The sequence below is a fragment of the Topomyia yanbarensis genome, chromosome 3 (assembly GCF_030247195.1).
Source record: "Topomyia yanbarensis strain Yona2022 chromosome 3, ASM3024719v1, whole genome shotgun sequence".
Lineage (NCBI taxonomy): Eukaryota > Metazoa > Arthropoda > Insecta > Diptera > Culicidae > Topomyia > Topomyia yanbarensis.
The window spans coordinates 344,756,330-344,766,646 of NC_080672.1; the positions used below are offsets into that span (position 1 = coordinate 344,756,330).

At 36.9% G+C, this 10,317-nt stretch overlaps 2 pseudogenes; one reads left to right on the plus strand and one right to left on the minus strand.

Annotated features, from left to right (window-relative positions):
* Nucleotides 1-1,036: 1,036 nt before the first annotated feature.
* On the minus strand, nucleotides 1,037-3,281 carry LOC131690759 (uncharacterized; annotated as a pseudogene).
* A 3,608-nt stretch (nucleotides 3,282-6,889) lies between these two features.
* LOC131690760 (uncharacterized) lies at nucleotides 6,890-9,037 on the plus strand (annotated as a pseudogene).
* Nucleotides 9,038-10,317: the final 1,280 nt, after the last annotated feature.

Here is a 10,317-nt window from a genome sequence, read left to right on the forward strand (position 1 = left end):
GAATCATAAACTAAACAAGATCTTTTCTTTTTCGAGTATCGTATACTCGAAAACAAATTAAACTACTACCTAATAAACCATACTTTACAGGTCGCATTGCTTGCTTGCAGCAAATCCAAGACCTTATATCCTTCCAAACCACCAACTCTGCGACACCTATGGAAGAGTCCGATCGTCTACCTTCCGTTGAATAAGTGGAGCATCAACACTTCCCGTCTACCTTATCCTTCCCCGTGAACGATGAAGATAGGGGCAGGCGGCAATGATGACTATCATGCTGTTGACGTTTTAATATGAGTAGAATTGGTATGAATTCCTACTTACCACTTCCTACGCAACTCATATTAGATAATCTGCAGTCAAACATGATGAAGTCAGTGTGCAATCCGCCAAAATCATCGTCACAACGCAACGCAACGATATGACCTGGGACGTTATGACGCAGTACCTGGGCGGCATATTATCCCAAAGTATGAGTGCGTTTCAGTGTCCAGCATGTCTATTGCGACACATTATCCAAAAAATGGCTGCTTTATTAGGTCCGGGATTTTATGACACAAAGTGGTGCGTCATGAGGTTAAAAAACAAATGGACGCATTAAGATTCCAGACCTTATGAGACAGTCCCATTTTGGACGTTGTCACAAGAATGATTTTGGATTTTTGACGCGTTATACTATCGTACACGAACAGAGTTCGTCATAACGTCCAGAACATTATGACGCACAATCCAAGCTACCAACAAAGGTTCCAATTGCATTTAAAAACTACACTTCCACACTGCAACTCATAATAATATTTATGATGTATTGAAGCAGTGAGACAAGATTGGTTTAGCATATTGTTTATGAGAAATGGTCATATTGATCCTTTCTCATGAAGCAATCTGGTGTATGTTGGTTTTTCCAGCATCCTCAGGTTAAATGTTTCAAGTGCGTAATATGAAGAGTCTAATAGAAACTAAAGAATACATCAAACAAAAAGTCTAAGCATAAAAAGTTGTTGCCAATTACCGTTACTTCTGTAATCATATCCACTTTTACTTTTGATAAAAAACGAAGATGTATAGAAATATACATACACTGTGTTAGCTTCAATGTAGTTTCTAGAAAAAGGAACATTTTGTGGCTTATAACGTAGAAGACGAAATCCTCACTAACTTGCCTCGGTCTCTCCTACTTCTGGATCTCATACATTAATATACTTTACAAAAATCATAATCTGCATTTAATATATATTTATTAGGTAATAATATTAAGATTCATATTAAAAACTCAGTTCTCTAATATTGTTTAAATACAATTTGCCCGAGTATACTGGAACGGCAATATGTCGATGTTGTTGAAATACTCGGTTAATTTACGTCGAATAAAACTTCCGGATTCATTTGGACGTCCACGCCTTTGGCCATCAATTTGGTCAAACTGTTGTAACATACGCCACTCTCCTTCGATAAGCTGCCCATCTTTATCATAACGGTCTGCCGTCCTGCCATATGCAGCATCTCTACTCAATAAAAAATTATGAAGTGCGCAGCATGCAGCAACGATGACTTTCACCTTGTCAGGAGCACAAAGAAACTCTGATCGAAGACATCCCCACCGCATCGTCATAATACCAAATGCGTTTTCAACAGTACGACGCGCTCGTGAGAGTCTATAATTGAAGATCCTTTGGTCATTAGTAAGTGCGTTTGCTGTTCCATAAGGTTTTATAATTCGATGAGATAGGGGAAAAGCATCATCTGCAATAAAGAAATATGACAGGTCTGCACCGTTGATGGGAGCATCTTGCGGTAAATCCAAAAATGAAGTGTCCTCCAAAATTTGCTTTCCGAATTCAGTCCTGGAAAAAACATTTACATCACCATCTGCGCCAGGAGACCCAACGTCGATAAATGTGAACCGGTAGTTTGCATCACTGGCTGCCATCAATATGATGCTATGGTAGCGCTGCAAAATGAAAACAAACATTTTTAGAAAATGTCTAAGAAAACCAGGACTTTTCCTGCTTTTTAATGGAGCAGCTCCGAAATAATATATAATTTAATATATTATGCTAGTTCTGTAGAACTCTTGCCATTCATTCGTGAAGCACACTATAGTCATGGAATTAAGACGATCTGAAATATTTCTGCTTAGCATTCCAGACAGTTTAGAGAAGTATTAAAATAACATTATGGATATATTCTAAGAGTAAGACGATGTAACTAGTGTACTTCTCGAAAGAATGCCAAACGTAGAGCATACGAAACACACAAACATTCATTATGATATGCGGAAATTACTCATAAAATATAGATATACTCAATTCACCAGAACACTAACTTTTCCTGTACTCAAACCAAATCAATTTAAAACTGGCGAAGTGTTCGAGTACTTGTTACAATTGTGAAAATAGAAAATTAAATCATTTACCTTGTAATTGTAGTACAAGGATCCTGCATTGGCTGGACACTTGATGCGAACATGTTTGCCATCCAATGAGCCAAGGCAGTTGGGCATGTTCCATTTGTTCCTGAACCCATCCGCTACTGTCAACCAGTTTTCTTTCGTGTATGACATGAACTCCGTTTTTGCCAGCTCTTCGTAAATAATCTGACATGTGTCCTTTATAATGATGCAGCTTGTAGCCTTGCTGAAACGGTAGTTGCTTGCCGCATATCTTTCAAAAAAAGGCCCACCAGCGAGATACCTTAAAATAAAATTTGAATGTATAGTTCCCGCTGAGTGTGAAGATTGCGGCATCTACTTACTCTAAAGTGTAAGCAAAACGTTGTTTTGCGCTTATTCCATCTGGACGAGTACATCTCTTCGGTTCCAGCCGATGTTTAACTCTTTGGAACAGCTCCTGAAATTGCTTCTCTTCCATGTGGAAGTTTTGAGCGAATTCACTCTTCCATGCCCGCAAATCATCGAACTATTAAGTACATTATAATGTGGTAAGTTGTCAGATAAAAATTCAAATAAGCTATAGATAATACTTACATCTTCAGCAAATCGTCCCTTTAAATTTCTCTGCCACAAATAAGGATTCACCCAGCAACTCCTCTTATTTTTCCTTGTATTCCTCTTCTTTTTAATAATAAGCCTATCGTCAGTATTGAAGCAGCCACCAGCAATAAATTTTCTTCAAAGCTTTCCATAGTTTTAATAAATAACACTGTTGTTTCACAAAGGTAAACAACTTGCAAAATAGGTTTCTTTTTGCGTGTGGAGAATTGTGGAGAAACGTCATTGAAAAATTTTCCCGAGGCAAATCCCGCTTCAAATCCCGCGAAAAATCCCGTGACACGTTTTCCGAACTGTAAACTAGCCTTTAAGGCTAGTTTACAGTTCGGAAAACGTGTCACGGAATTTGGGTCCCTGTGTATTTTAAATGGAGCTCGGGATTTCAAATCCCGGGACGGGAAATGAGTCTACACAAAAATGTCAGTTTTCCTGAAGTGTAAACCTAACCGCGGGAAACATCACGGGATTTTAAAACTCTCCACACAGAAATCCGGCCGGGAACAATTCAACACAAATTGTTTCCGACGGGGAAAATAGTATTTTTATAAGGTTTGCAATTCGCTGCAAGTTTGATACTGTCTGTATTTTTAAGAAGCAGCAGAGTTTTTGGTTTGACAGTTTGGAGAGATCTCGGCGGGAAATTTTCCCTGATCAAATTCCGACGAAAATCCCGTGCGAAATCCCGTGATCCATTTCCCGAACTGTAAACTAGCCTTTAAATGGAGCTCGGGATTTCAAATCCCGTGACGGGAAATGAGCCTACACAAAAATGAGTTTTCATTAAGTGTGAACCCAACCGCGGGAAACATCACGGGAATTTAAAACTCTCCACACTGGTACACCGAGGAAAAATAACTATTGAAATCCATAAGAACTACTAATGATTTTTCGCCACAAGTTTCCCATATGGAAATCATAAGTTTTACTTATGACTGGAGGAAATATTGGCCATCAAGCCGCTATTGAATTTCAATAGCGGTACTTATGAAATTTTTAGACTTTTATTATGACTTTCATATGATTTTACTTTTGTATATCATGGTATTTTAATATGAATTTAATGTGTTAGTTTTTATGAAACTCATAACTATATTATATAAAATTGAGTCGCAAAAAAGACATAAATATCATTTATTTTCCATTTTTTCAATATTTAAAGAAAATTGAAATAACATTACATAATCTGTTATTTTACTGGGTCCAGGATTGTCTAGAGAAAACTCGATACTTTGAAAAACGGCTATGTGGAAGCTATGCTTCTGCTGCGTATCAATATTTGTGTAACTGCAAAACAAATGAATTTTTGAAGCAAAAAGAATGAATAAACAAAGAAAAAACACTTACATTTCTTCTACTGGCTTGAACAGGTCGTAGTATAGAATCTGATTCCAACAAATGGTGTTCTCTGCTTACACTTTTACATAATTCCACAATTGAAGTTATGAAATTTTCACAATAATACGGTTATGAAAATCATAAAACACATTAACGGATTCCATTAGGCAGACTTATGAAATGCTTATACATAACTTATGGAATTCATAAATGTCTAATGAAATCAAAAGTGCACAGGTTCATAAGCTGTGACTTATGAAATTCTTAAGAACTTTTTCCTCAGTGATATACTACCGGGAACAATTGAACACAATATGTTTCCGACGGGGAAAATTGTACTTTTATTAGGTTTAAAATTAAGTGCTGTTTTGCTACTGTTGGTTAGAAGCAGAACTTTTGTTCTGCTGCTTTTGTTGGCAAAAATTAAGCGCAACGTAAAAAATTGAGAAATATGCATTGTAGAAGAAAGCTGTCGAAATCTATGCATTAAAACAGAAAACTGTGGAAATCGATGCAGTTTTTGAAATCTGTTCAGCTTATTGAAAATCTGTGAAACACACATAAATCTGTGCACCTGGCATCCCTGCTCCAAATTCACGTTTTGACAGTTTGTATCCGATGAAATCAAAACAAAACATTGCCAGCAGCATATTGTGCTTCTCAACAAAGATTAGCATGCGGCGGAATCAATTCAAAATAGCGAAAGAATTGAAAATATATTTTGTTAGCTCCATCCGCCCAGTTTAGAACAATATATAGGGCCTGTTGCTCAGGAATCGGACGGTCATGAATTGACAGTTCATGGATTTATTCACCCCTTCACTACCTGTAGAGCGAAAATTGGAATTATTTGTTACTATTTTTTGGCACCCATTTAATTTATTATTTAGTGTGCCTTTTTGATCCCTCTTCGATTCCTTTGCATCGTCCTAAGTTTTTCCTTGGTTCAAGACCAATAGTCGCTCGAACGCTTCATATAAAAAAACAATTCAAATTATATTTTTGTAGCTTTGCGGAATTGAATAGGTTAAATCTTAAAAATGGCGGTTTCGCAATCTTATCGCGATCTTGTTTTTTTCGCTATTTTTGCTAATTTCCAGTGATAACCACAATAACTGCAGGAACAAAATTAATTCTGGCAACAAAATTTATGTTTGTGATTTAATCTAAACAAAAACAAAAATTTTGTTGCCTAAATTCTAGGATAGGATCCGCCAGCTGGCTTCTTCTTATATTTTACTAATCCCTGTTGAAAACGACATACCCCACTCGACCAATGTTGCCAAAATATTTGTTTTGTTTCGGTCATATATTTGTTCTGATTAAAATCTCGACAAACATATGATTACGGCCTAAAAGCCAACTGTCAAAATCCACTTTGAATGGAAATTCCGGACAAACCGTTACTAGTCGAACACAGTTCACAACAGTTTATGAAAGAGAAAACTTTTCTCTTTCGTTTACTACCAACATCTGTGATTGGCGCGTAACGGTTTGTCCGGAATTTCCATTCAAAGTGAATTTTGACAGTTGGCTTTTAGGCCGTAATCATATGTTTGTCGAGAAATATTCTATATTATGTACCAATTTCATGCTTCTGGAAAAATCAAAGATTTATTCTTTATATCCGCATTTAAACGGTCATAACGTTTTTTTCCATCGGAATACAGAAAAACAAAATAATATGTATTCGTTGTTGGACATTACGAAAAATATCTTCATGCCTCTTCATTTTTGTAAGTTGCTTTCTGAGTCAAGCAACCTCTGTCACAAGAATAATCTTCTCTGTTCGGATTTATTTTAAATATTCTAAAACTACACTCAAAAAAATTTAAACGTTATGCCTATTGATTTTACACATAGATTTTTGCAATTAGCGGAGGCAGATAGACACTATTTTCTGGAACATAAACCTAATGTGTGTATTCACAAGACATAATAATCTTATATTCACATTTCATAACTATAAGGCGCATAAAATCCAATTCTATAACAATACGCACATATAATTTATGTGTGCGCATACATAGTTTATACAGTTGACACATAGAAGGTATGTGTACGCGCGATAACATTAGCATTTCTTCTTCATATGGATTTTAAGTGGTTTGAAGCAAATAGAATTAACGTTTGGATTTTTATCAGTGTACTTTTCTGCAAGGTTTAATTTTTGTTTTGGAGCATAGGTTGTAGTATAGGTTTGTTCCAGTACTACATGTGATCGTTTCGGAGAAAACAGCAGTAGAAAATACACGCTCCTATTTACACCGATGATCGATTCAGTTGAAAACTGTAAAATTCAACTGTATCGATAATACCAAAGGAAGAACAAGAAGCGACTTCCGGGATAACTTTCTCCCTGTTTGCTCAGTACTTCCAATTTACTCGGTACTGGAACAAAGACAATTTTTACATGAAGTTCAAAATATTGTCATACTTACGCTACGCCTGTTGATTTCGAAAAGCGGCATTTTTGCATTATTCCGCACACAGAACAGAATCCACGATAAAGGCTAGTTTACAGTTCGGAAAACGTGTCACGGGATTTTTCGCGGGATTTGAAGCGGGATTTGCCTCGGGAAAATTTTTCAATGACGTTTCTCCACAATTCTCCACACGCAAAAAGAAACCTATTTTGCAAGTTGTTTACCTTTGTGAAACAACAGTGTTATTTATTAAAACTATGGAAAGCTTTGAAGAAAATTTATTGCTGGTGGCTGCTTCAATACTGACGATAGGCTTATTATTAAAAAGAAGAGGAATACAAGGAAAAATAAGAGGAGTTGCTGGGTGAATCCTTATTTGTGGCAGAGAAATTTAAAGGGACGATTTGCTGAAGATGTAAGTATTATCTATAGCTTATTTGAATTTTTATCTGACAACTTACCACATTATAATGTACTTAATAGTTCGATGATTTGCGGGCATGGAAGAGTGAATTCGCTCAAAACTTCCACATGGAAGAGAAGCAATTTCAGGAGCTGTTCCAAAGAGTTAAACATCGGCTGGAACCGAAGAGATGTACTCGTCCAGATGGAATAAGCGCAAAACAACGTTTTGCTTACACTTTAGAGTAAGTAGATGCCGCAATCTTCACACTCAGCGGGAACTATACATTCAAATTTTATTTTAAGGTATCTCGCTGGTGGGCCTTTTTTTGAAAGATATGCGGCAAGCAACTACCGTTTCAGCAAGGCTACAAGCTGCATCATTATAAAGGACACATGTCAGATTATTTACGAAGAGCTGGCAAAAACGGAGTTCATGTCATACACGAAAGAAAACTGGTTGACAGTAGCGGATGGGTTCAGGAACAAATGGAACATGCCCAACTGCCTTGGCTCATTGGATGGCAAACATGTTCGCATCAAGTGTCCAGCCAATGCAGGATCCTTGTACTACAATTACAAGGTAAATGATTTAATTTTCTATTTTCACAATTGTAACAAGTACTCGAACACTTCGCCAGTTTTAAATTGATTTGGTTTGAGTACAGGAAAAGTTAGTGTTCTGGTGAATTGAGTATATCTATATTTTATGAGTAATTTCCGCATATCATAATGAATGTTTGTGTGTTTCGTATGCTCTACGTTTGGCATTCTTTCGAGAAGTACACTAGTTACATCGTCTTACTCTTAGAATATATCCATAATGTTATTTTAATACTTCTCTAAACTGTCTGGAATGCTAAGCAGAAATATTTCAGATCGTCTTAATTCCATGACTATAGTGTGCTTCACGAATGAATGGCAAGAGTTCTACAGAACTAGCATAATATATTAAATTATATATTATTTCGGAGCTGCTCCATTAAAAAGCAGGAAAAGTCCTGGTTTTCTTAGACATTTTCTAAAAATGTTTGTTTTCATTTTGCAGCGCTACCATAGCATCATATTGATGGCAGCCAGTGATGCAAACTACCGGTTCACATTTATCGACGTTGGGTCTCCTGGCGCAGATGGTGATGTAAATGTTTTTTCCAGGACTGAATTCGGAAAGCAAATTTTGGAGGACACTTCATTTTTGGATTTACCGCAAGATGCTCCCATCAACGGTGCAGACCTGTCATATTTCTTTATTGCAGATGATGCTTTTCCCCTATCTCATCGAATTATAAAACCTTATGGAACAGCAAACGCACTTACTAATGACCAAAGGATCTTCAATTATAGACTCTCACGAGCGCGTCGTACTGTTGAAAACGCATTTGGTATTATGACGATGCGGTGGGGATGTCTTCGATCAGAGTTTCTTTGTGCTCCTGACAAGGTGAAAGTCATCGTTGCTGCATGCTGCGCACTTCATAATTTTTTATTGAGTAGAGATGCTGCATATGGCAGGACGGCAGACCGTTATGATAAAGATGGGCAGCTTATCGAAGGAGAGTGGCGTATGTTACAACAGTTTGACCAAATTGATGGCCAAAGGCGTGGACGTCCAAATGAATCCGGAAGTTTTATTCGACGTAAATTAACCGAGTATTTCAACAACATCGACATATTGCCGTTCCAGTATACTCGGGCAAATTGTATTTAAACAATATTAGAGAACTGAGTTTTTAATATGAATCTTAATATTATTACCTAATAAATATATATTAAATGCAGATTATGATTTTTGTAAAGTATATTAATGTATGAGATCCAGAAGTAGGAGAGACCGAGGCAAGTTAGTGAGGATTTCGTCTTCTACGTTATAAGCCACAAAATGTTCCTTTTTCTAGAAACTACATTGAAGCTAACACAGTGTATGTATATTTCTATACATCTTCGTTTTTTATCAAAAGTAAAAGTGGATATGATTACAGAAGTAACGGTAATTGGCAACAACTTTTTATGCTTAGACTTTTTGTTTGATGTATTCTTTAGTTTCTATTAGACTCTTCATATTACGCACTTGAAACATTTAACCTGAGGATGCTGGAAAAACCAACATACACCAGATTGCTTCATGAGAAAGGATCAATATGACCATTTCTCATAAACAATATGCTAAACCAATCTTGTCTCACTGCTTCAATACATCATAAATATTATTATGAGTTGCAGTGTGGAAGTGTAGTTTTTAAATGCAATTGGAACCTTTGTTGGTAGCTTGGATTGTGCGTCATAATGTTCTGGACGTTATGACGAACTCTGTTCGTGTACGATAGTATAACGCGTCAAAAATCCAAAATCATTCTTGTGACAACGTCCAAAATGGGACTGTCTCATAAGGTCTGGAATCTTAATGCGTCCATTTGTTTTTTAACCTCATGACGCACCACTTTGTGTCATAAAATCCCGGACCTAATAAAGCAGCCATTTTTTGGATAATGTGTCGCAATAGACATGCTGGACACTGAAACGCACTCATACTTTGGGATAATATGCCGCCCAGGTACTGCGTCATAACGTCCCAGGTCATATCGTTGCGTTGCGTTGTGACGATGATTTTGGCGGATTGCACACTGACTTCATCATGTTTGACTGCAGATTATCTAATATGAGTTGCGTAGGAAGTGGTAAGTAGGAATTCATACCAATTCTACTCATATTAAAACGTCAACAGCATGATAGTCATCATTGCCGCCTGCCCCTATCTTCATCGTTCACGGGGAAGGATAAGGTAGACGGGAAGTGTTGATGCTCCACTTATTCAACGGAAGGTAGACGATCGGACTCTTCCATAGGTGTCGCAGAGTTGGTGGTTTGGAAGGATATAAGGTCTTGGATTTGCTGCAAGCAAGCAATGCGACCTGTAAAGTATGGTTTATTAGGTAGTAGTTTAATTTGTTTTCGAGTATACGATACTCGAAAAAGAAAAGATCTTGTTTAGTTTATGATTCTTTTTCAACTCTGGATAGCCGGCTACTGAGAGTATCCTATGTTTTCTGAACAAAAGCGATTTGAACTCCACACAGCCGACCGTAGGAGTATTGCCTAGAAAAGTTAATATTATCTGCATATTGGACCGGATCACTATTTATTGCG